This window comes from Stegostoma tigrinum, chromosome 23 (assembly GCF_030684315.1).
Source record: "Stegostoma tigrinum isolate sSteTig4 chromosome 23, sSteTig4.hap1, whole genome shotgun sequence".
NCBI lineage: Eukaryota > Metazoa > Chordata > Chondrichthyes > Orectolobiformes > Stegostomatidae > Stegostoma > Stegostoma tigrinum.
In genome coordinates, this window is record NC_081376.1 from 627,336 (window position 1) to 654,153 (window position 26,818).

At 40.6% G+C, this 26,818-nt stretch overlaps 1 protein-coding gene across 4 annotated transcripts in view; it reads right to left on the bottom strand.

Moving 5' to 3' along the window:
- Window positions 1-26,818, bottom strand: part of LOC125462238 (protein tweety homolog 3-like) — a 233,174-nt gene that overhangs the window by 166,019 nt on the left and 40,337 nt on the right. The gene's annotated exons all lie outside the window — the stretch shown is intronic.

Sequence of the window (26,818 nt, forward strand, 5' to 3'; positions counted from 1 at the left end):
AGAGAGGGGGAGGTGGACCGAAGATGGAGAGAAAAAAAGATAGGTGGAGAGAGTATAGGTGGGGAGGTAGGGAGGGGATAGGTCAGTCCAGGGAAGACGGACAGGTCAAGGAGGTGGGATGAGGTTAGTAGGTAGATGGGGGTGCGGCTTGGGGTGGGAGGAAGGGATGGGCGAGAGGAAGAACAGGTTAGGGAGGCAGAGACAGGTTGGACTGGTTTTGGGATGCAGTGGGTGGAGGGGAAGAGCTGGGCTGGTTGTGTGGTGCAGTGGGGGGAGGGGACGAACTGGGCTGGTTTAGGGATGCGGTGGGGGAAGGGGGGGGGGATTTTGAAACTGGTGAAGTCCACATTGATACCATTAGACTGCAGGGTTCCCAGGCAGAATATGAGTTGCTGTTCCTGCAACCTTCGGGTGGCATCATTGTGGCACTGCAGGAGGCCCATAATGGACATGTCATCTAAAGAATGGGAGGGGGAGTGGAAATGGTTTGTGACTGGGAGGTGCAGTTGTTTGTTGCGAACTGAGCGGAGGTGTTCTGCAAAGCGGTCTCCAAGCCTCCGCTTGGTTTCCCCAATGTAGAGGTAGCCACACCGGGTACAGTGGATGCAGTATACCACATTGGCAGATGTGCAGGTGAACCTCTGCTTAATGTGGAAAGTCATCTTGGGGCCTGGGATAGGGGTGAGGGAGGAGGTGTGGGGGCAAGTGTAGCATTTCCTGCGGTTGCAGGGGAAGGTGCTGGGTGTGGTGGGGTTGGAGGGCAGTGTGGAGTGAACAAGAGAGTCACGGAGAGAGTGGTCTCTCTGGAAAGCATATGCTGCTTGGCCTGCTGTGTTCATCCATCCTCACATTTTATTATCTTGGCCTGTAGATGGTCTGGTAGCAGAGGAAGGGCAAATGAATTGGATCTGGCAGCAGATTAGGTCTATGGTAGGAAATGAAGGAATAGGAATAGGAAGCAGTTCCTAGGGAGTGTGGACTCAGGGTTTGGGGTGCGAGAGGGGTCAGTTGAATAGTTGTTCAGGAGTTAGATTAGGTCCTTAAATTGTCTAATCTTTCCTAAGTAATGATGTACATGCATACCTCTTTGAATTTTCAAATTTAAATGGATACTTTCAGAAGGTACAGGAGAACTGGATTCTTCAAGTTCCCAGGCAAAGCTTTAATGTCTATTGGGCAAAACCTGTAATGATGGGATTCCATAGGGTCGCCATATGCAAATCCCTTCCACGTTTCAGAAAATGATTATCTGGCCATTGGAAAATCAGGGCCAAAGAGAGGTTAAAAAATATGGATCAAGAAAATCACGAGTAGGAATAAGAGATAGCAAGGGAAGGAGAAGAGAGAAGAGTCAAAGAAAAACTCATTTAAAATCTCACAATTGGCAATTGCAGGAACAAAATTGAATGATTAAAATAGCTGCCTTTCTGGACTACTGGGGCTGGCTCAAATTGATCGGCAATTATTATTTGTGAGGGCATCTGCAATATGAATTAACGCAGTTTGATTAATGTTCAAATCTATCAATGAAATCATAATATCAATTACTCATAACAACCTCAAAAGGTCAAGATGGTGAACCAAGGTCAACATGAATCGAAACCCTTCCACACGAACTGAACTAAGTAACAAATCTGATGATGGGGAGCTCACACCTGAGCTATTCAGCACTGTCTTTTTTTGATAATATCTGAAACAAATGGTGGCCCCATTTAACTACTGGCACAGATATTGTTGGAAAAATTATGTTGAGTGCATGGTATTCTCCATTGTTCCCAAACAAAAGAAAGACAGTACTTTATGGTGAGCAGGAAATATATCATGCACTCTGGTTTCCACAAATTGCTTGATCATTTCCATTGTTTTACCGAAACTAAAGAAAATAATGATCTCAATGCAGAACTCCCCATCGGGCACCAAAATATTGCTGGATTTGTAACAATAATACAAATTCATTTCACTGCAACCATTTAAGACAGGAAATTCATGTGAAAATGCTCGGTTAATTGTGTGAAAAATGGTTCTGAAATCCCAACGTTGGAAGCTCAGAAATGAAACTGTGGAAGCAAATTATTATTCCTGCAAGACTTTTAAAAATTTATATTTTTTACTTTTACTTTCTACAATTTTACTCACTTTGTCTGTATTTAATTTGAATCCTATTCACACTTGTTCCTTGACTGTCACTGACTTTGTTTCATTCCCTGGCCTTAATTCTGGTGGTTAAAGAGAAAGACCAAACAATCACATGGTCTCAGATATCCAAGTATCAATTCACCTTCCCAGCAACTTTTGGCAAATAAAACAAATCTAAAAGGAGAGATTAAAAAAACAATTCACTTTGCAGCACCATGACATGTACCATCACAATAAATTCTGGGCCACTGAATTCTAGCTCCTGCACTCATTTACAAACTTCGTGAAAAATGGTCATATCAGATCTGCAGATGCTGTCAACAGGCATTTTTTTTTGCTTTAAACAAAACGTAATGTTAACAATTCACAGGAGAGTGCATGATCTCGTTCCTACATATCAATGCTGTAGTCTATTCTGTCCAGACTTGCAAAGCCCCGAAAAACCAGCCAAAATAAAGTATATTATATATATATATATATTCATAGGAGTTCCTGCCAACGTAGATGCAATATTATATAAATGCAATTTATGCCTCAAGGAAATAAAGACAAAAGCAGATCTTATCTGTAAATGCAAATGGAATACAGTTAATCAATTAGCATACAAATCAACTCAACAGGAATTCATATTTGTCATAAATAAAATTCAACATGAATGCCTACTGAACCTTTATACATGGCAAAATGAACAATAGGTTTATGGAAAATTAAACACTGAAAGAGCTGGAAATTTAGGAACTGTGTAGTTCAGAGTCTGGTTCATTTCTCCAGCCAAAAGATGGTGTGTACTTTAATAGCACTTGGCTTGGTTTCTCAGGATCAAGAACAAATGCCTAATTATCCCACACACTACAGTGTAGTTTAGAGAGGAAATCCTGGCCATTTGAGGTTATTCCATTGCATGCAAACTTCAAATTCCAGGAACAGATGTCATGTCTGCCCAATTCAACATGCAGTGTTCGAACCAAAATGATATATCTCAATAGTATCCATCAAGCTATTTAATAGGTCAGAAATGTAAGCAAATGATTGTATGTGAACATATGTTATATGTTTGAGGTCACCCAAACTTATAACATATGTACACATACAGTCATTAGCTTACACAATTTATGACCGGAAACACAGACTGATCTGTGTCATATTTAAACTTTAAAAAAACTTACTAGCAGTCTACTAATAGGGAGATTGAGTTCAAGAGCCATGAAACCATTACCATCAAACCAGGGGATCAAGCCTGGTTCTATTCAGAGTGCAGGAAGGCATGCCAGGAGCAGCAGCAAGCAGATCTGAAACTGAAGTCTCAACTGGTGAAGCTACCAAACAGGACTACCTGTATGATGAACAGCATATGCAGTAAGTGATCAATGGAACTAAGTGATCCACAACCAACAGATCAGATCTAAGCTTTGCAATCCTGCCACATCCAGTCGTGAAATGGTGCTGGACGATTAAACACCACACTGCAGGAGAAAGTACAACTATCCCCATCCTCAATGATGGAAGTGCTCAACACAAGTGCAAGAGATATCTGCAGCAATCTTCAGACATAAGTGCCAAGTGGGTAATCCATCATGGCCTCCTCTAGTGCTCCCCAGCAACACAGATGCTAATTTGCAGCCAATTTGATTCACTTCATGTGATATCAAGAAATGGTTGAAGGCACTGGATATTGCAAAGACTGAAGACTGAATACTAATACTGAAGACTTATGCAAAACGTGCTCCTTCCCTAGCCAAGCTCTTCCAGTACAGTTACTACACTTGCATCTACCCAATGTGGAAAATTACCCAGGTATGTCCCATACCCAAGAAACAGGATAAATCCAACCCAGCCAATTACTGCTCCATCAGTCTACTCCCAATAATCAAAGTTATAGGAAGAATTTACAGCAGTGCTTTCAAACCTGCTCGGTGATGTCCGGTTTGGGTTCTGCCAGGGCCATTCTACCCTGGCCTCAGTACAGCCTCTATTCAGACATGGACAAAAGAGCTGAATTCCAGAGTTGAGGTGAGAGTGATGGCCGATGGCATCATGGCTACATTTGAATGAGTGTGGCATCAAACAGCCCAAGCAAAACTGGAATCAAAGGCAATCAGGGGGCAAATTGACTCATTGGAATCATACTTGGCACATAGGAAGATGCTATGTTGTGGCTGTTGGGGGTCAGTCATTCAGCTCTAGGACATCTCTACAGGAGTCCCTCATGGTAATATCCTAGGTCCAATCATTTTCAATTGCTTCATTAATGACATTCCCTGCATCACGAGCAGGAAGTGAGGATGTTTGCCAATGATTGCACATTGTTCAGCACCATTCATAACTCCTCAGGTGCTGAAGCAGTCGACGCTCAAGTGAAACAAGATCTGGACAATATCTAGGCTCAGGTTGAAAAGTGGCAAGTAACATTTGTCCCACTTGCAAATCTAACCAGCGCTCCTTGACATTCAATGGTGTTACGATCACTGATTCACTATCAACATCCTGAGGCTACCATTAACCAGAAACTCAACTGAACTCATCACATAAACATAGTAGGTACAAGAGCAAGTCAGACACTAGGAATACTGCAACAAGTAACTCACCTCCTGACTCCCCAAAGTCTGTCCATCATCTACAAGGTGCACGTCAGGGTTATGATGGAATACTCTCCACTTGCCTGGATGAATGCAGCTGTCAAGAAGTTTGATATTATTTAAGTCAAAGAAGTTCACTTGATTGGTGTGATATCCAGAAGCATCCACTCCCTCCATCACCAGCGCTCAGTAGCAACAGGGTGTGCAATTTACAAGATGCACTACAGAAATTAACCAAAGATCCATGGAAGAGCACCTTCCAAACCTACGACCACTTCCGTCTAGAAGAATAAGGGCAGTAGATAGATGGGAATACCACCACCTACATGTTTCCCTCCAAACTGCTCAATGTTCTGACTTGGAAATATATCACTGATCCTTCAATGTTAGTGGGTCAAAATCCTGAAATTCTCTCCTTTAAGGCATCGTGGGTCAACCTACAGTATGTGAACTTCAGCGGTTCAAGAAGGCAACTCACCACCACCTTTTCAAGGACAGCTAGCGACAGCCAACAGACATAGCTGACTGGTCAGCATTTTATGTCCCACAAGTCCCACAAAATATTCTGCCTGGAAGTCAGTGGTGAGTGGGGTTCCACAGGGCTCTGTCCTTGGGCCTCTACTGTTTGTAATTTTTATTAATGACTTGGACGAGGGAATTGAAGGATGGGTCAGCAAGTTTGCAGACGACACAAAGGTCGGAGGTGTCGTTGACAGTGTAGAGGGCTGTTGTAGGCTGCAGCGGGACATTGACAGGATGCAGAGATGGGCTGAGAGGTGGCAGATGGAGTTCAACCTGGATAAATGCGAGGTGATGCATTTTGGAAGGTCGAATTTGAAAGCTGAGTACAGGATTAAGGATAGGATTCTTGGCAGCGTGGAGGAACAGAGGGATCTTGGTGTGCAGATACATAGATCCCTTAAAATGGCCACCCAAGTGGACAGGGTTGTTAAGAAAGCATATGGTGTTTTGGCTTTCATTAACAGGGGGATTGAGTTTAAGAGTCGTGAGATCTTGTTGCAGCTCTATAAAACTTTGGTTAGACCGCACTTGGAATACTGCGTCCAGTTCTGGGCGCCCTATTATAGGAAAGATGTGGATGCTTTGGAGAGGGTTCAGAGGAGGTTTACCAGGATGCTGCCTGGACTGGAGGGCTTATCTTATGAAGAGAGGTTGACTGAGCTCGGTCTCTTTTCATTGGAGAAAAGGAGGAGGAGAGGGGACCTAATTGAGGTATACAAGATAATGAGAGGCATAGATAGAGTCGATAGCCAGAGACTATTTCCCAGGGCAGAAATGGCTAGCACGAGGGGTCATAGTTTTAAGCTGGTTGGTGGAAAGTATAGAGGGGATGTCAGAGGCAGGTTCTTTACGCAGAGAGTTGTGAGAGCATGGAATGCGTTGCCAGCAGCAGTTGTGGAAGCAAGGTCATTGGGGTCATTTAAGAGACTGCTGGACATGCATATGGTCACAGAAATTTGAGGGTGCATCCATGAGGATCAATGGTCGGCACAACATTGTGGGCTGAAGGGCCTGTTCTGTGCTGTACTGTTCTATGTTCTATGTTCTATGTTCTAAGTGAATTTTAAAGAAAAATACATGTGCCCATCTAAAAGGGAGCACTGCATGTGCATGTTTGTTTGTTCCCTTCACAGTTTACTCGCAATAACTCGATGGTCATGTATCTATGAACCTTACAAATGCAAGCAATTGTAAATTATTATACAACTGTTACTTTAACTCTTTTTTTTCCAATCAACCTGTTCAGAGATGTTATTACACATCTCTGGAGCAATTGAGACTTGAGCCAGGCCTCTTGGTCCACGGGCAGTGACACTTCCACTGCATCACAGGAGGGCCTATTTCAGTCCGTGTAATTGTTTCTTTAAGAAGAAGGATGTCTACACTATTTCCATATCTGTTTGTTCAGTCCATCTCCAGCTCTTTTGTTTATTTCAGAATTCTTGATACAATTAACTGTGGGATACAGAATGTCACTGTTTCAGCTGCTGGGCAATGAATAACTTGTACAGCCTTTTTTTTAAACCATTCTCCCAATGATTTAATTCCCTGTTCCGAAATGGTTCGAATCCTTCAGGATCTTTTCATTGCTCGTGTATAAAGTTCAAACTAAATATCAACAGGTTACACACAGAGACTCTGCTGGTGAAATCTCCATACATCAAGAGTTCTGACTGCAGGATCACAAAACAAACCGAGAAAAATTAACTAGGCACAAAGTAGACTTTAGGCCTTACTGCTCTGTATGCTTCTAGTATTCACTCAATACATTTGATTTTTTAAAAATGCAATTTCACTGTTGGTGTCTATCAGATTCTTTTTTATAAAATAAAATGAGCAGAATAATCAATTAAAATACCTTGTTTGGATGCAGTTTTTTTGTCATTCTTGATTCCATGGCTAAATAATTTCTGCAGGTTTCTGAGCTGAAAAATTTATCTTGAGCTGAAAAATCTGAAACTCTTGTTGATTCAACTCTTTGTTAAAAAGATGGTGGAAGCAGAATAGTTCAACATTTTTAACGCAGATGTAGACAGATTCCAGGTAATCAAGAGGATGAACGGTTATTAGTAGTGGACAGGAATGTCCAATAATCAGAATGGCCTTCAGCTTATTGAATTATGGAGCAAATTTGAGAGGTCAGCTCATGCTCCACATGTCTGACCCATGGAAAACCCAGCATCCAGTGTATTACCTAGCTTGAAAGTGTGTAGACAACATAACAGTACCACACAAAAACAGACCCTTCAGCCCATGATGTTGTGCTGAAAGACACCAAATTAAACTAAACCCTTCTACCAGCCCTTGGTCCATGTCTTTCTAACACTTGCATATTCATGTGCATGTCTAAAAGTCGCTTCAATGCTCTTATTATACCTGCCTCCACCACCGCTCCTGGCAGTGCGTTCCAGACTCCACTCGTTGTGGAAAAAAATTTGCCCCCCATGTCTCCTTTGAATTTTCCCGCTCTCACCTTAAATGCATACCCACTAGTTTTAGGCATTTTAACTCTGCAAAAAAGATTCTGACCATCAACCCTATCTATGCATCTTATAATTCTATAAACTTCTACCAAGTCTTCCCTCAGCATCCACCAGATGAGGTTGAATAGAAACAATAAATGAATGTACAGTTTATGACAATGTTTTAAATTGATATTTTAAAAAGCTGATCGCCAGTAGAATATAGTGGATGTTGAAAGCAGGAAATAACAACAGAAACAGTGAAGAAATCCCCAACAGATCAAGCAAATAACGTGGAGAGAGATATCAGTTAACATTTCAGGTCTACAATTTTTCAGCAACTGAGTCAAATTAGAAAGATGGAATAGGCTTTCAGCCATTGCATGTGATGTAAAGATTGTATTTTATTTTCTGTATTTTCAATTGTGAATTAAAAAGGACAATTTTACAACCAAGGATTGTGGAAGGAATTAATGCACTTTTTAAGGCTACAGAGTCATACTGTGATGGTCACCCTGCTGCTTTATTCATACAATATGGGGGTGGAGGGGTGGGGAAGAGAATATTTACAGATGGCCCAGCACCAGGGTGGGGTTTGGCCAGCAACAAGTAGCAGATTGGTTTGTGCGATTCTAACCATTCATGGATGCGAAGGGTCATTGGATTTGCAACACCTCTGATTGATCACTGGGAAGCTGAACAACTTCAGAGTGTAAATAATAGTGAGAAGCCTTTGGGCATCTGGAAGGGTGAGTTGCTTGTCTCCATCCTTGTAGTGAAATGCCTGAAACAAGTCAGCATTTTTTCTCACACCAGTGGTTGTACCAGTGCCCTGTGCCTCCTGAGAAGTAAAGGAAACCTGGAGAAGAGAGACTGAAGAACAGAAAGCTTGGCAATCCAAGAAGGAACATCATGGCGAAGCCTACAGACTGTTGCTATTGAACTGTGGTTCCAGCTCATCCCCTTCACCTAGAAAACCATTTTTTTTTAATTTGTTGAGCCACATATTGATAGCGCATAGCTGTTTATCATGATAAGAATTTAAGTTATTTGCAATAAATAGTAGTTCTAGTGAAGTACTGGAACTTGGTGTTCTCTGTTAACTTGATTCTAACAGACCAGTAAATCAGCGACACTGCATGCTTTGATAAAATCATTAACTTCTGTAGCAACCTTGTCGGTGGTGGGGCTTCAGAATCTGTGCACTTTCTCAAGTGGATCACAATACTGGGACATGAGCAAAAGGAAGGTCTGTGACAGAATGGAGGGCAGGAGAAAGTGAACCAAGAATTAGTCCATCAGCACTAAAACAAATGGAGATAGGGACAAGGAAACAAAACACAAAAGATGCTCTGCAAGAGGTATGTTGCTGACTGAAAACAAGATGATCTGAAGAGTTTTAAAAACTGAAAAGGAATGGAAACAAAATATGGAGGACTGAGTTTACTGTCTGAAATTGTTGAACTCCAGAAGGCTGTAAAATGCCTAATTGTAAGAGGTTCTGTTGTTCATTAAGCTTGTGGTGATCCACACTGGAACAGTGTAACAGGCAGAGGGCCGAGAAGTTAGTGTGAGACCAAGGTGGAGAATTAAAATGGAATTTTAGCATAGCCTGAGCCAAGATGTACCGGAAAGAGGTCATCAAATCTGAATCCAACAAAATCTGCACTTTTCAATCAATAGCTTCTCACCCCTTCCCATTAACTGAACCTTCAACCATTTCCCACACTTTCACCACTTCCACTACCTTTTAAGTGACAGCTATCGTTTTCCTTATCTTCACCTTCCAACCAAACACATCCTTTCTCCCTCCTTTCAGCAAAGCTAAAAGGGGCATTTCCTCCTCAACAACCATTCTTCATCAGCCTAACATTCCCTCCCCTGCCCAAGGTACCCATGCAGATATAGGAGATGGAATAATTGCCTTTTTGCTTCCTCTCTTTCCATTATCCAAGGTTTAAAAAATTTCCTCCTGGGTAAAACAGCAATTTCAGCGCAGCTCTTTCAAATCACCATACAGCATTCACTGTTATCAAGGAAGGCTCCCCTATACTGAGAAGGCCAAAAGTAGATGTGGTGACCATTTCAAGGAACACCACAATTTAGTTGCATTATGATTCCAAGCTTCCAGTGGTCTGTTATTTTAATTCTCCAACTTGTTCCCATCCTCATCTGCATCCTTGACCTGCTGCACTAATTCAGTTAAGTTTAACATTAACTTAAGGAACTGCATTTTACTTCTCCACTAACACTTCAGGGCTTTCCGAACTCCAACACTGAGTACGACAATTTCTGGCTCTTAAACTTTGTCCCTCTGTGTGGTTTCCTTTGCTTTGCATGCTTCAATTTCTCCTCTATTTTTATTGGCAGCAGCACAGTTTGAGTTCCACCAGCTCTAACAACAGAAAACCTATCTATTGCCCCTTGACATTCAAAGCCATTAATTTTACTGAATCCCCACTAATCAACATCCTGGAGGTTATATTTAGCCAAAAACTGAACTGGACTAGCCACATAAATACAGTAGCTACAAGAGCAGGTCAGAGACTAAGAATACTACAGTGAATAACTTAGATCTTGACTCCCCAGAACCTCAACTGTTGACAAGGCACAAAACAGGAGTTGATGGAATACTTGGCATTGGCCTGGAGGAGTGCAGATCCAACAACATAGATGCTTGACATTATCTCAAACAAAGCAGCCCTTTGACTGGTACCACATCTACAAGCATTAAGACACTCCAAACCGATACATGTACACCAAGGTCCTTTGATCCCTAGGTCCTACCTTTAATCACATATTTTCTTGCCTTGTTTTGTTGCCCATCTGCATCACCTCACGCTGACTGCAGAGGTTCAAGAAAGCCTTTCATCACTACCTTCTCAAAAACATCTAAGGATGGGCAATAAATGCTGGCTCAGCCAGCATCATTCACATTCCACAAGTGAATAAAAGAACAAACTTGCTCTGAGCGCATTTTTTTGTTTGTTTCTTTTCGTTTCCTTTCACCATTGCTCTTGCTGCAACTTTTCTGTCATCCAACCTCTCCTGTCTTCCATTTGGTATTATCCCACATATCCTTTCTTGAGACCTATTTCATTTCTGACTTTTCTCAATTCTGATGAAAGGTCACGGCTCGAAAAGAAAACAGTTTCTTCCTTTACAAATGCCACTTGACCTGGGTATTTCAAAATTTATCAATTTTTGTTTTAAAAAGGTGTATGGGTCGAAGTGATGATAATAAGTTGTAATTAATATAATCAATGAAACTGCAATACACATTACATCATAAATGTAGACATCTCTGAAGCTTATTCTAATATTAAAAGTAGTCATGAATAATGTTGTCTTTAATTTCTGGCTGCTGTGCACAGTCTGCTAATTGAACTGTGTGATCCCTTCAAGACTGCAGTTCAGTCACAACTCCTCACACCTTAGTGGAAAAATATTTTAAACATTTATGCATATAAACATTCATACGTATACAGAGAAAAAATATGCATACACTTCTAATTCCAAACATTTCTAGGTGGGCTTAAATAAATATTCTGTCACCACTCCAGGCTCTTCAGACTGAGTTACTCAAGTGATATATAGGTAATATGACTTCCTCAAACAGAATTCTGTCCACTGTCCAGATCAATCAGTTTAATCATTATTTGGTGACAAACATGACACTGTTTGCGAGAACCCAGCATTTACCTGAACTGCATTACAACAGTGACTACTGAAAATAAATTTATTGATCATGTTTGTGAAACGCATTTTGAAATACAAGTCTTTTTCACCAGGACTGTCACAACATGATGCTGGAATCAAGAGTAATTGAAGTGCGACTAGATCTATGACGGTGCTCGGGAACAAGTATAAATACACTTTAATAATGATGCCAGCAAAGCAGGACTGTGATTACAGATAATGATAAGGTTTTTTAAAAAAACGACTTTTATAGCATGCTGCCAGATAGATAAAAGGTAGTTGATGAGTGAACTTAATGTAAGCTACTGAGATAAATATAGCTGAATCCCAGGCACTTGCAGATCTACTCAACAGAATCTAAATGTGTTTCTCTTTTGTAAAATTCATCAATAATCCCCTGTGGAATCCAATGCCAAAACTGTCTTGTTTATGATTCTAAATCATCTTTATAGTCAGTCATTCCAAAATATTGTGAAGCTATCATGATGCTGCTCAAACAAGTGAAGAATTTGACATCTGTTGCTATGTCAAAGTCTTATTGTGCACTTGTAGGAAGATTCCTGATTCCTGCCACAATTATTGTTGTCAGACTGATGACATTCCATGACATTTTTTCATTCATTCATCGGATGTGGGTGTTGGTGGCTAGCTCAGCATTTACATAAGAACCAGGAGCAAGAATAGGCAATTCATCCTCTCAAGTCTGTTCTGCCTTTCACTTAAGACTATGGCTAACCTGATTAGAACCTCAAATCCACATTCCTGCCCACTCTCAAAAAATAATCAACTCTTTAAGGAGAATCTATCAACCAGTGCCTCAAATATATTTAAAGACGTTGCTTCCATCATCTTTCCAAAGTACTCAACCCTCTGTGAGAAAAAAAAATTGCCAAATCTCGACTCCAAAATGGACAACCACTAATTTTTGACTAATGATCCCTAGTTCTAGATTCTCCCAGATGAGGAAGCAGCCTCCCCACATTTACTCTGTCAAGCACCCTCAGAATTTTATATTTCCATCATATCAACATTTATTATTCTAAATACCAGTTGATAACAAGTCTAGCCTGTCCAACTTTCCTCACAGGATAACCTAACCATTGCAGGCATTAGTCAAGTGAACTTTCTCTGAACCGCTTCCAAAGCATTACAATCTTCCTGAAATATGGTGATCAATACTGTGAACAGCACTCAGGTATGGCCTCACCGTGCCCTGAAGCACAAGCTCCCTACTTTTGTATTCAATTCCTTTCACGATGAAGGATAACATTCTATGAGTTTTCCTAATTGCATGTTGAACCTGTGTACTAATCTTTTGCGACTCATGCACTGGAATATCCAGATTCCTCTGCATCTCAGAGCTCTACGTCTCAACATTTAGATAAGATGCTTTTTTATTCTTCGTTACTAAAATGGACAATTTTGCATTTTCCCACATCGTAGTCAGCTTTTCACTTTTCACTTCAGCTAATCAATGCCTTTTTGTAATCACCGTGTTCTCTTCACAACTTATTTTTCTACCTAATTTTGTGTCATCAGCAAATTTAGTAACCATACCTTTCAACTATTCATTTAATCCACTCATTACATCATAAACATGAGGATCCCGCACCGATCTCCCAAGCACAACATTTGTCCCATCATGCTGACCTGAAAAAGACCTAATTGCACCTATTCTCTGCTTTCTGTTCGGCAGAATCTTCTATTCTATCCGATTCTATTTTCCGCAATAACTTTTGACGTGGCTTCATATCGATGTCTCCTGAAAATCTAAATACAGCACATCCACAGCACAAGTTAACGCCCCAAAGATCTCCAACAGTCTGGTCAAACAATTTCTCTTTCACATAATCACGTTGAATAGGTCTGATCAGCTTTAACTTGTATGAGCACCATGCTAGAACTCTGTCAATAATCATTGCCGTTTCGCTCTGACAGAAGTTAAGCTAACTGCACTCTAGTTTCCTACTTTCCTATATCTCTTTCTTCAGGATATACTGGCTTGAAAATCTAACAACTTCCTCAGTACGGTTGTTGGCAATCACTCACAAGCAATTATGATTGTCCACCCAGGGAATTCTGCGTCACTGGTCATGGCTTCTGTGGGTCCTTGTTTGGCTGATGAGCCCAATCCTCAAGCTGCATTTCCGAACACACACTTAAGTGGGGGCAATGGTCTAGTGGTATTAATCACTGGACTGTTAATCCAGAGACCTAGATAATGTTCTGGGGACCAGGGTTCAAATACCTCCATGGCAGATGGTGGAATTTGAATTCAATAAATATGTGGAATTAAGAGTCTAATGATGTCCATGAATCCATTATCGATTGTTGGGAAAAACCCATCTGGTTCACTAATGTCGTTTGGGGAAGAAAACTGTCATTCTTACCTGGTCTGGCCTACATGTGACTCCAGAGCCACAACAATGAAGGTGACACTTAACTACCCTCTGGGCAATTAGTGATGGGCAATAAATGCTGCCTGGTCAGCAACGCTCTCATCCCATGAATGAAGCAAGTGCTTCTGGGAGGTTGAATCAGCCTTTAATCTAAGATCACTGGCATTCCTTTTTCTGGTTCCTTCTCTGTACTTCCTCTGGCTGATGAGTGCCGTCAAAGAATTTGTATCCCTTCACGTGAGAGGTTCTCCAAATCGGTTTCTTCTGAAGGAGGGACTCCCACACATTAACATCTATGTTACATTTCTTGAGAAGGCCTTCAGAAAGTCTTCAAAATGCTTCTTTGCCCTCCTCGAATTAGGTAAAGATAAAGATAATATGCTTTGGGAACTCAGGCATCATAAGCACATGGCCAGCGAGGGGTTTCAGATGACCATGGCCTCAACACTGAAGCCACTGGTTTCTTCAAGGATGCTGATAAGCTGACACCTACCCTCCCAGCTGATGAACAGAATCCATCTCAAAACAACAAAGCTGGTTATTTCGCAAGGGCCTTGAGGAGGCATATGGATGTAGTCCAACATACAGAGCCACATAAGATTTAGAACAAAGACTGTCTTTTGCACAAGAATCTTCGTATCAGTATGGATATCACAGAAATTCTCATCCTTCGATTCAGTAATTCATGCAATTCTTCTGAGTTCCTCCTCGTCTCCTCCATTTCCTCACTTATTGCTGCTGCTGGGCTGTTAACCGTATCCTCTGCAGGGAACACTGATGCAAAACATCTGTTCAATTCAGCTGACATTTCCTTATTTTCCATTAATAATTTTCCAGTCTCACTTTCTACAGAACCATACTTTGTTAACCCTTTGCAACCCTTTGGACAGCACAGTGACTCAGTGATTAGCTACATTATAGCACCTGGAGGCGGGTTCAATTCCAGTCTCGGGTAACTGTCTTACTTGTCTCTATTAAATCCCCTCTTAGCCTTCTTCTCTCCAATGAGAACACACCCCAGTCCCTCAGCCTTTCCTCATAAGGCCTTCACTCCAGACCAGGCAACATCCTGGTAAATCTCCTCTGCACCTTTTCCAATGCTTCCACATCCTTCCTGGAACGGGGTGACAAGAACTGCACGCAATATTCCAAATGAGGCCGCACTAGCGTTTTGTACAGTTGCAGCATGACATCACGGCTCCGGAACTCAATCCCTCTACCAATAAAACCTAACACACAGCGCTGTTAAGAAGGCATACGATCAACATGGATGGCAACTTTCAGGGATCTATGTACTTGGACACCAAGATACCTCTGCAGATCCACACTACCGAGAATCTTTCCATTTACACAGTATTCTGCCTTCCTATTATTCTTCCCAAAGTGAATCGCCTCACATGTAGCTGCATTGAACTCCATTTGCCACCTTTCAGCCCAATTCTGCACTTTATCCAAGTCTCCCTGCAACCTGCAACATTCTTCCACACTGTACACTACTCCACCGACTTTAGTGTCATCTGCAAACTTACTCACCCATCCACCTATGCCTGCGTCCAAGTCATTAATAAAAATGACAAACAGTAGTGGTTCCAAAACAGATCCTTGAGGCACACCACTAGTAACTGGACTCCAGGCTGAATATTTTCCATCAACTACCACTCGTTGCCTTCTTACAGAAAGCCAGTTTCTAATCCAAACTGCTAAATCTCCCTCAAACCCTTGCCTCCGCATTTTCTCCAATAGCCTACCATGTGGAACCTTATCAAAGGCTTTACGCCATGTCAACTGCCCTATCCTCATCCACATGCTTGGTCACCTTCTCAAAAAGCTCAATGAGGTTTGTGAGGCACGACCTGTCCTTGACGAATCCATGTTGACTATCTCCAATCAAATTGTTGCTTGCTGGATGATTATAAATCCTATCTATTATAATCCTTTCCAAAACTTTTCCTACAACAGACGTAAGGCTCACTGGTCACTGGCAAGAGGTGGCTCAAGGCACTTTGAGTACCATAGGAATGAAAGGAGTTTCAGTGAAGCATGAAACCATATGGTTCAAAACAAGCTTTAACTTCAAATATTATTTCTCTTGTTGAATTTAGATCTAGCTTCATTCTTAGGAATTTGGAAGCCTACAAGATAACAGCGATCAGTATTTCTTTTGGGGCCAGTCAAAACCCCTTCTATTTATAAGATTATCACCTTGCTCTCAGATACAAAATTCTCTATATCTGTTAGCAATGTGATTGACGATGGAGCTTAGTGCAGTTAAGCATTAGTTGAAGCTTGAGTCTGCACAAGATTCTCCAGAAATAATAGCACTTTTTATGATAGGAATAACTTCTGAAAGGCCATATTAACTTCAAAAAAAAAAAGGGCACCAATTCATGATCCTAAATAAATTTACCCAATAAAGGAAAAGTTAAAACCCCTCCAGACTTCACTTTGCTTCCCTGAGATCTAATGGTCCTATACAACAGCTTACTTGACTTCATAGACATGCAGAATTAGACTTTCCATATTTTTTATTGACTTAAAATGCAATTAATGAAAGAGATGCCCTAATGGATTTGAACTCGACACACCTGATGAATTTTTATAATATGGCAACTAAATCCTGGCCACACTGTCAGTTTTGATTACTAAAACAAAAAAAGTGAAGAATATTTCAAAGAGAATGCACAAAGCAACTTCACTGAAGCATTTACAATTTCTTTCACTTTTAGATGAGTACTAATTGTTGGCCATTCCGAACACCTTTCGTTGCAATTTCCAGCAGCTGTAGGGTTTTTTTTCCCCAAATAATTAATTCAACATAATGCAGGGTACAATCAATTCTTTATTCAAAGTCAGTCTAAATTATAGGAAAATGCAATGCTTAATGCATTACACATTTTGCAGTGATAATTTTGCCTCATTTTCTCCAGTGAAAGTAATAATTCATTTTACTTTAATGTAAATTTTGAATAGAATTTATAATTATCTGAAGTCCACAACACCCCCAGTGATAGTCTGTTTCCTGCACGTTTTCCCATTCCTGAGATGAAGTAGCTCCATCGAGCACATCCTACTAGATTTATCACCCCCAGTAAATAGTTAACCATGTATTACAGATTTTAGAGTTGTTGCATACAATGTCCTACGAAAAAGTTGTAAATATTGAACAGGATTGATGTCATGGTGCAGTTAGATGAATGTAAACTTCTCATTCCCCCTTATCCTATAACGTACTATGTGATGTTAAGGATAAGTATGGGATAATTTATCCACAATCAATAAAATAATGGATCTGAGCACTTTAAAGTGACGCAAAGTTAGCAAAATTGGAGTTCAAAAGGGATTTGGGGGTAATTCACATTTGATCAATAGAATGTATTGGTGATAATGCAACTTACATACTTAATGGTAAAGCCCAACTGGCGCCGAACAAAGGGACCTCGGAGTGCAGGTTCATAGTTCTTTGAAAGTGGTGTGGCTGGCAGGCAGACAGGGTAGTGAAGGATGAGTTTGGTATGCTTGCCTTTATTGGTCACTACATTGAGTATAGGAGTTGGGATGTTATGTTGTGACTGTACAGCACTTTGGTAAGGCCACTTTTGGAATACTGTGCTCAATTCTGGTCTCACTGCTTTAGAAAAGATGCTTAGAAAAGATGCTGTTAAACATGAAAGGGCTCAAAAAAGATTTACTAGGATGTTGCCATGTCAGAGGATTTGAGCTATAGGAAGACTTAATAGGCTGAAGCTATTTCCCTGGAGCGTCTGAGGCTGAGGGGTGACCTTATAGAAGTTTATAAAATCATGAGGGGCATGGATAGGGTGAATAGCCATGGTCTTTTTCCCAAGGCAGGGGAGTCCAAAACTGGAGGGCATAGTTTATGGTGACAGGGGTAAGACTGAAAAAGATTCTAATGAGCTATTTTTTCAGGCAGAGTATGGTGCATGTACTGAATGAGCTGCCAGATGAGGTTGTGGAGGCTGGCACAATTACAACATTTAAGAGGCTTAATGAATAGGATGGTAATATGAATAGGGATATGGGCCACGATTAATTAGGATACCTGGTTGGCACTGATGAGTTGGACTGAATGGTCTGTTTCTATGCTTTACATCTCAATGGCTCTATAACTCAACTGACTGTCAATACTCATGCAAAATATAAAAGAATATTTCAAAGCACACAAAATGCACACAAGTCGTGCGTAGTGTACAAAACATGTAAACAATTGGACAGCTGAGGCAGACATTTCTTCCTTTCTGCATTTAAAAATTGCCTTCCAGCATGTCAAGCTGGTCAGAGATCCAACAAAAATTGCCGCTTTAGGACCTGCCTGTCTCCTGCCCCAAAGAATGGAATGCATTATCAGATTGTAAATGCCAACATTCTTACAAGTGGATTTGTTTTTAGACGAAGTTATTCAAACCATTTTCACTGAAATATTCTGAAATAATTAGCCTCAAAGTGTAAAATCACTGTGAAAGAAGAAATTATAAAAGGGGAGCAACATTTTTCTGGAAAGCAAAATGTTTACTTTTTAGTTCAAAATCATAATAATATCTTAAACTGATAGAATGCAATTTAGAGTTAACCACATCCACCTTCAAAATCATCAAGAGAAGGGCAATCAAGGCAGGAAATAGAAGTTGGCGATTCAGTGCCTTGAACATGCTCTAACTCAGTTCACATTTCTCTGGATACTTTTAATATCTCGAAATCCATTAATGCTGGATGTTCAATGTCTGATCTTCCACAGCCTGCTTGGGCAGAGAATTCCAGAGATTTGACACCCGTTAAGCAACGAAATTCCTCATCTCATTCCTTAATGGTTTACCTCAAAGTCAAGACCAAGCACTTTTAGTCGCATAATCATTTCATCCAAAACCAGTATAACTACAATCCTTACAAGCAAATGTTATTAGTACGGGTTGTGGATTATTTCATGATTAAAATCAATAATTTTCCTAAGTTTTATGGAAAACAAACATTACTAGAACTGGTGACATCAACAACTTAATTCAATTATAACTGTTCTCCGTTGTGCTCTTAAAACCAGTTTCAATCAGCGATAGCCTTGTCCTAAGTATTAAAACCTCTCTGTGTCTTTTACACCTGTCTATTTGGCTTTGGAAGGCTTTGCAAAGATTGTTTATGGAACGATTGGTAAACCCTCACTGCTCCTTTCCATTTCCAGCCACCTAAATAAAGATAGGGAATGCTCCGACTTTTAGGAATCCAAATCACATTTTCTGCTCAATATCATTCCACGTACAACAGCAATGAAAAACCGGGTTTTGCTTTTGTTAGTAATTTGTTAGACACTCCCTTTAATAGATAACTTCATGTGTAATATTGTACGTAGATTTCATCATCTAAACAATTAAGAATAAAGCATACTGTCAAGATTATTCATGTGCCAGAAACCTTGCAATATTCACATGGGAAAGAACAGGGGAAAAGTATTGAAGGAGATATAAAAGGATGAAGTCAAGAGCCAGGTTCAGAAAATTTTCAGAAAAATAGCTGCAAATTAAACTGAAATCCGAAATATCTAACCTTAAACCATTTAGTTTATTGTGTCCAGTAAGAATAGAAACATTAACTGACTCTGGTAATTTTTCCAGAAATCAAATATTCATTCATTTTGGCAGAAGTCCAAAATATTGGTATCCTTTCAAAATATACCCATAAAATGCCAAATGTATGTTTCAGCTTATCCAGTTAAATTGAAAAAGAGTGTATGTATATCATTTTGTGAGATTGAAGAGGAGATATTATAAATTGATCTTTTGCAGTTGAGTCTCGAAGTAATTGCCTAACTTGTTTGCTAGACAATCGCAAATGAATAAAACAAGTGCTTCATTACTGTCTACTGACACAACTAAAGCTGTGGTTTGATAAAGCATCACTGAATAGACCTTACACTACTTTAGTTAGCTTCTTTCAAAGAAGATTCAACAATATGTGTGTGGGTAGATGAGTTCACATAAATACAAGGATGTTAACATTGACTAAAACAACCCAAAAAGAACATACATGACCTAAAGTAAGTAGATACAACTGAAGTCTGAATAGGTTTTCCTCTGCATTTTGTTGATTTGTAAATAAACTGGGAGGCACGCTGGCTCAGTGATTAGCACTGATGCCTTACAGCACCAGTGACCTGGGTTTGATTCCAGCGTCAGGCAACTGTTTATGTGGAGTTTACACATTTTCCCATGTTTGTATGGGTTTCCTCCCAGAGTTCAAATATGTGCAGGTTAGGAGGAATGGCCATGCTAAATTGTCCACTGTGTCCAGGGATGTGTAGGTTATATGGACTAGCTACGGGAAATGCAGAATTAAGGGTGTGGGATAGGGGAGAGAGTCTGGGTGGGATGCGCTTTGGATAATCGACGTGGGCTCAATGGATTGAATGGCCTGCTTCCACACGGTAGATATTCTCACAAAGAATGAAAGAGAAATACTGAACAGGAGAACATGTATTTGATTTGATTTATTATTATCACATGAACCTCGGTACAGTGAACAGTTGTGTTTTGTGTGCACAGATCAGACCATATGAAGTGCATTAGGGTAATAGAACAGAGTGAAGAATTTGATTTGATTTGATTTATTGTCACATGTACCTAAGTACAGTGAAAAGCTTTGTTTGTGAACGGTACAAGCAAATCATAATAAGCAATGACATAGATCAAAGGGTGCTTGGCCAGAGTGAAGCATACAGGTTATACTGCACAGGAGATGCACAAAGCAAAATCAACACTGGAAAAAAAAAATCAACATTATTTGAGATTAGAGAGTCCATTTATCAGTCTAAGAAGGGCAGGGAAGAAGCTGTTCTTGAACCTGTTGGTACATGTTTTCAAGTTTCGATATCTTCTGCCCGAAAGAAGAGGTTGTCGGAGAGCATTATTGTGAAGAGATAAGTCTTTGATGATGTTGGCAGCCTCTCCCCTCCAATGAAAGGTGTAAATGGAGTTCATGGATAGAAGGATGGCTTCCATGATGGTCGGGACTGTGATCAGCATCTTCTGTACTTTCTTACGGTCCTAGACAGAGCAGTTTCCATACCAGATGGGCATGTACCCAGACAGTATGCTTTCTGTGGTGCATCTATAAAAGTTGGTAAGGGTCTTTATGGACATGGCAAATTTCCTAAGCCACCTGAGGAAGAACAGGCATTGTTGTGCCTTTTTGAGCGTCACATCTAACATGAGAGGTCTAGGCCAGATTGCTAGTTATCGTCACTCCGTTAATGGGATCGTGTTCTCCTCCTTTCTTTCTGAAGTTGATGAGCAGTTCTTTTGTTTTGCCTATGTTGAGAGAGAAATTGTTATCAGTGCACCACAACACCAAGTCCTCTAACTCCTTTCTGTATTTTGACCCATCATTATTTGATATCCATCCTACCATGGTGGTGTTGTCAGCAAACTCTTGGTATTCATTCGGAATTTGATTAAACAGTCATGGGTGGATAGGGTGTACATTAGAAGGCTAAGAACACATCCTTGGGGGACTGCAGTGTTGAGGGTTATTGTCGAGGAGGTGCATTTGTCTATCTTCACTGATTATAGCCTATGGGTCAGGAAACTGTGGTTGGTTCACTCGCCAAATTTACTCAAGAACCTTATGGGTCAGGAAGCTGGGGACCCAGTTGCAGAGGGCAGAGCCCAGACTTGGACCTGAGGTTTGAGATCAGTCTGGAGGGTATAATGGTGTTGAAGGCAGAGCTGCAGTGAACAAGGAAGAGTCTGACATAGGTGTGCTTGTTGTCCAGATGTTCCAGTGCAGCGTTAGGGAAATGGCATTCACTACGGATCTGTTCCATTGGTAGACAAATTGCAGGGGATTCAGGCAGGCTGGGAAGCTAGGGTTTATGTAGGCCATGACCAGTGTGCCAAAGTACTTGATGCTTTATGGTGGTTAGAGCCACTAGGTGGTAGTCATTAAAGTACATTGCATGTGCTTTCTGGAATGATGTGTTCTTCTTGGAGCACGTGGGGACTTTGGCTTGTAGGAGGGAGGAAGAAAACAATGTTACAGCTGCAGAAAGTGCCCAAAGAGCAAGGTCAACATTAAATTTAAAATTTGAGAGGCCAATTCAGAAGACTAATAACAGCAGGGAAGAAGTTGTTCTTGAATCTGTTGGCACATATGTTTAAGCTTTTGTATCATGTGCCCAACGTAAGAGATTGCAAGAGATTATAACCAGAGGGGAAGGGGTCTTTGATTATGTTGGCTGCCCTCCCGAGGCAGCGAGAGTATCGATGAAGTCAACAGCTGGAAGGTTGGCTTGCATGATGGACTGAGCTGTGTTCACAGCTGTCCGTCATTTCTTACAGTCCTAGGAAGAGCAGTTGCCATACCAAGATGTGATGCATCCGGACAGAATGTGTTCTACAGTGCATCTACAAAAATTGGTAAGAGTCTTTATGGACATGCTGAATTTCCTTAGCTCCCTAGGAAATACAGCATTGTTGTGTTATCTTAACATGAGTGGGCCAGGACAGATTATTGGTAATCATCACTCAGAGGAATTTGGTGCTCTCGACCATCTCCAACTCAGCACCATTGACACGGGGGCGTGTCCTCCACCTTGCTTCCTGAAGTCAATGGCCAGCTTTTTCATCTTGCTGACATTGAGGGAGAGACTGTTATCTTAATACATGCCACCAAGGATTCTATCATTTTCTTGTGTTCTGTCTTGTCATTGTTTAAGATCTAGCTTACAAACAGCTGTGTTGTCAGCAATCTTGCAGTGCAGAAGTTCTTAGGGAGTACAGTAAGAGGACAACTATGAATCCTTGTGGGGGTTTGATGTTGAGGATTGTCAGGGTGGTGGTGTTGCTACCTATGCTCACTGATTGCACTCGGTGGGTCAGGAAGTTGAGAATCTGGTTGCAGGCAGCTGTGCAGAGATCTAGGTCTTGGAATTTGGAGATTCACAGAATTATAAAATCTCTACAGTGTGGAAGTAAGACACATAAGTCCAGGTTGACCGCCTGACGATCATGCAATCCAGACCAACCAACCCCCATCCAATCCCTGTAACCCTGCATTTGTCATGGCCAAACTCCACCTAACATGCACATCTTTGGACTGTGGGAAGAAACCCATGCAGACATGGGAAGAATGTATGGAGTCTGCACAGTCGCCCAAGGCTGACATCCGGTCCACGTCCCTGGCACTGTGAGGCAGCAATGCTAACCACTGGGCTATGCCACCCTAGAGAGTAGTTTGGTTGGCATTATGGTGTTGAAGGCATATGTCAAAATACCGATCACTAATGGGCTACTAGGTTCTTTTCACATTGATGAGTCACATTGCATCCATTAAAGATTAGATACAAATATCCATTTTTAAACAAATATCCAAATATACTGCCTAATTCCCACCATTGCACTGTGTTGCTAAGCTAAATACTATTTCTGCAGAATCCCGGCTACTGGAACACATGAGGCTGTTTAGTCCTTTGTGGCTATAGTCATTTGGCATTCTTCCCTTTTTAATTCAATTTTACAAATATTTTATAATTATACAATTGGCCTTCCGAATTAGAAGCAAAGAAAATCCAGGCAGTCCCCACATTATGAAAGGGTACAATTCTTGAGTAAGTCAATTTGTCCACAAGTTGAAACACAATACAGTACCATATAGAATTCTGTTCGTAAGTACGAGTGAACACTTGCATGTCAGATCCTTAAATTTAATTGCACTAAGGAATCTTGTTCATAAGTATGAACATTTATAAGTTGAAGTCCCCCCCGCCACTGTATACTACAGACCTCGGACAAAAATTCTTCCAATTATCCCTGCCATGAAAATCTTCTGCTTATGCCCTTTCTCATTGATTCAAATGCACAAAATAAAATTTCAATGCTGACCTTCAGAATACTTGACGTGAATTTGTTTTTTTTTAAAAAAACCTCTCCCTGTAACATTCTTTGTTCTCATTAATCAGGAAAATGCACATTTGGGACAGTCTTCGTAACACATTCCTGCGTCAAGATTTTCATTTCACATGGTGCAATGTATCATGTACCATGATCCTGTGGTACATAGATTAGATTCCCTACAGTGTGGAAACAGGCCCTTTGGCCCAATAAGTCTACACCGCCCTTACAGGATCCCACCCAGACCCATCCCCCTATAACCCACACACCCCTGAACTCTATGGACAATACAGCATGGGCAATCCACCTAACCTGCACATCTTTGGACTGTGGGAGGAAACCGGAGCACCCGGAGGAAACCCACGTAGACACAGGGAGAATGTGCAAACTCCACACACAGTCGCCAGAGGCAGGAATCGAACCCAGGTCCCTGGCGCTGAGAGACTGCAGTGCTAACCACTGAGCCACCATGCCGCCCTAAAAGTAGTGAAACTTAGGAGTGTGCAAACTGTTCTTATGCCTCTCATTCAGACACTAGTAAGCACCTGAAAAATGGTGCCTCGTCATGTGTTAGACTTGAGGAAGCAGGGTAAAAGATATGACAGGATTACATCTACACACTAACTTTCACATCCTCATGATGGTCCAAAATGCAACTGAAATGGGTGGCAGCTGACGTGCAGTTTTGTCTTATGTAGATCATTTTCACACTTTGAGATCTGGTACATGCCAATTGTTTATAGTTGTATAATGTGCATTTAACTAGGTTAGTTGAGGGAGGAAAGCTGTCCAGGAGCATCAGATCTTTTACTCTAAACATAGGTGTAATCTTCTATGTCCACCTGAGCATGATGATAAGCCTGCACAGTTCATCTGAACCACCTGACAATGCAGTACTCATATGTCAACCTACATGTGCTGAAATCCAGGAGTAGGACTTAAATACATACCTTCAGGACTGGCAGCTGAAAACTTTTAAATAAATGTAGAATGGCTTATAGCAGCACATTTATTGCTAAAGACAAGTTGCTACTTGGCTTCAAATGATGTCTAGCCAATTTATTTAGGTGCAGAATTTATTTTTCTTTCTGCCAACCAGAAAAGATTTCAGAGCATGGGGTTACAAAATCCTTAATAATTACACTATTGGAAAACAAAAGTGAGATTTAACCTAGCATGGAAACTACAGCCTTTAACGGAGAATCAGGCAACAAAAACACTGGTGTTAACAATCTGAAACATTAAAAAAACATTCAAAATATTCAACATAGTCAGAAAGAACAAAAAAAGCAAAGAATTCAGGTCGAGGACCTTTCTTCAGAAACGACAGGTAGTAGAAGCTTAGCATATTTTAAGCAAGTTGCAGCACTTTTTGAGGCTGGAATGAGGATGGGGTGAGGATGGGGAGCAGAAGAACCAAAGGGAAGGGCTGCAACAAGGCAGAAGGCTGAGGGTAACTGTCCTAGAATTTCAAGGTACAAAAAAACGGTAATATAAAGAAACAGAAAACTGAAGCAATAGTGGACCCTTCTAACCCTCTGAGTCTGCTCTGCATTCATTACAATCATGGCAGATCAGCCAACTCAACAGTCTGGTCCAGATTCTCCCCAGATCCTTTGATCTCTTTAGCTTCAAAGGCTATATCCAATTCCTTCTTTAAACCATGTAATGTGTTGACCTTGATTGGCTTCTGTGGTAGTGAACTCAATAGACTCATCATTCTGGACAAATAAATATCTTCTCTTTTCCCCAATCCTTAGACTAGTTCATGCCTGTAGTCTGCATGAAGAAGTTCAACAAAGTGGTTTTCCAAGCAGGGTTTGGTCTGTCCAGTCTTTAGCAGATGCCACTGTGAGCAGCAAAGACAGTCCATTAAATTAAAAGTAGGACACAAAATAGACTGAATGTTTGGGACCTTGGGCAGTGATGAGGAAGGAGATAAAAAGGTAGCTGTTACAACATCTCCTGCATCTGCATGAAAAGGCCTAAAGAGGAAATGTGATGGGTATGATTTAGGAGTCTAATTTCCACAGAATGAAAACTGAGGTCAAGTCAAAGAAATACCAAATAAAATGTCTGCAACCCAAACAAACTACAGCTTCAAATTTCTCAAAAAAGAGCAAGACTGTGTTTAATGAGTTTAGAACAATTTATATTTTCGATATATGTTGGTCATTCTTTTAGATGGGAAAGGAAACTAACGCTTTGACTGAACTGTAATCTTAGCAGCCATCACAAGATTAATAGTGACGCACTAACTAAAGAAAAACTATCCCAGCACATTGGGAAGCAAGAGAGTTCTCAGCTTTGAATTGTAGTTGAAATTTCAATTTTGAACTGGCATTTTCAGAGGGCATATTTGCTTGGTATAACCAAGTTGCCTGGGAGAATGAGGGGGAGATCAACAGCAGGATTCCTTTCTGTACTCTCAAATCAGTTCCTGCAGCACTGATGGCAGCAATACTGTTTGACAACCAGATCAAAACATTGCAGGGGAGAAAAAAAAAAGGCGATTGAAAAAAACACAGCACAATGTAAAAGAATTGCAGCTTTTGCTTCAACCTGTAATTAGTGGCTAATGTTAATGTTGAAATGTTGTACATAGTGACTCATTAATAAATCATTGTGATCATCAAAATGAGGATGGTACCAAAAGCGTTTTCTCAAGTTCACTAATGCACCCAAAAAAAGGTCTTCAGCTTTATAAAATCATTAGATGAAAGTTTTCAAATTCCCAATGAGAACTGGCAATTTAAAGTGATTAATAACAATTTCAAATCAATTCTCACTGTCTGACGCTAAACAGAGGAAGAGCAAGAAAAAAAACAGCAATTGGGAAAATAATACAGCAAGAGAGGGCAAGAGAGAAAAAGGGGAGCAAGTACAGACAAACACAATTCTTCAAACACTGATTATCAAACTTTTACATTTTCACAATGTAATTTCTCATGATCACCTACTTCTAAATCAATTTTAGGAGATACTCAAATGTATACTGAGACATGAAAAATGGCTTATGTCATAAAACAAAGCAGCCATGAAATTTTCCCACCAATTTTACAATGACTGCAAAGTGCAACAGAGTTTGGTAATTACATTGCCTTTTTCAAAAATATTAGAAGAAAAATTGA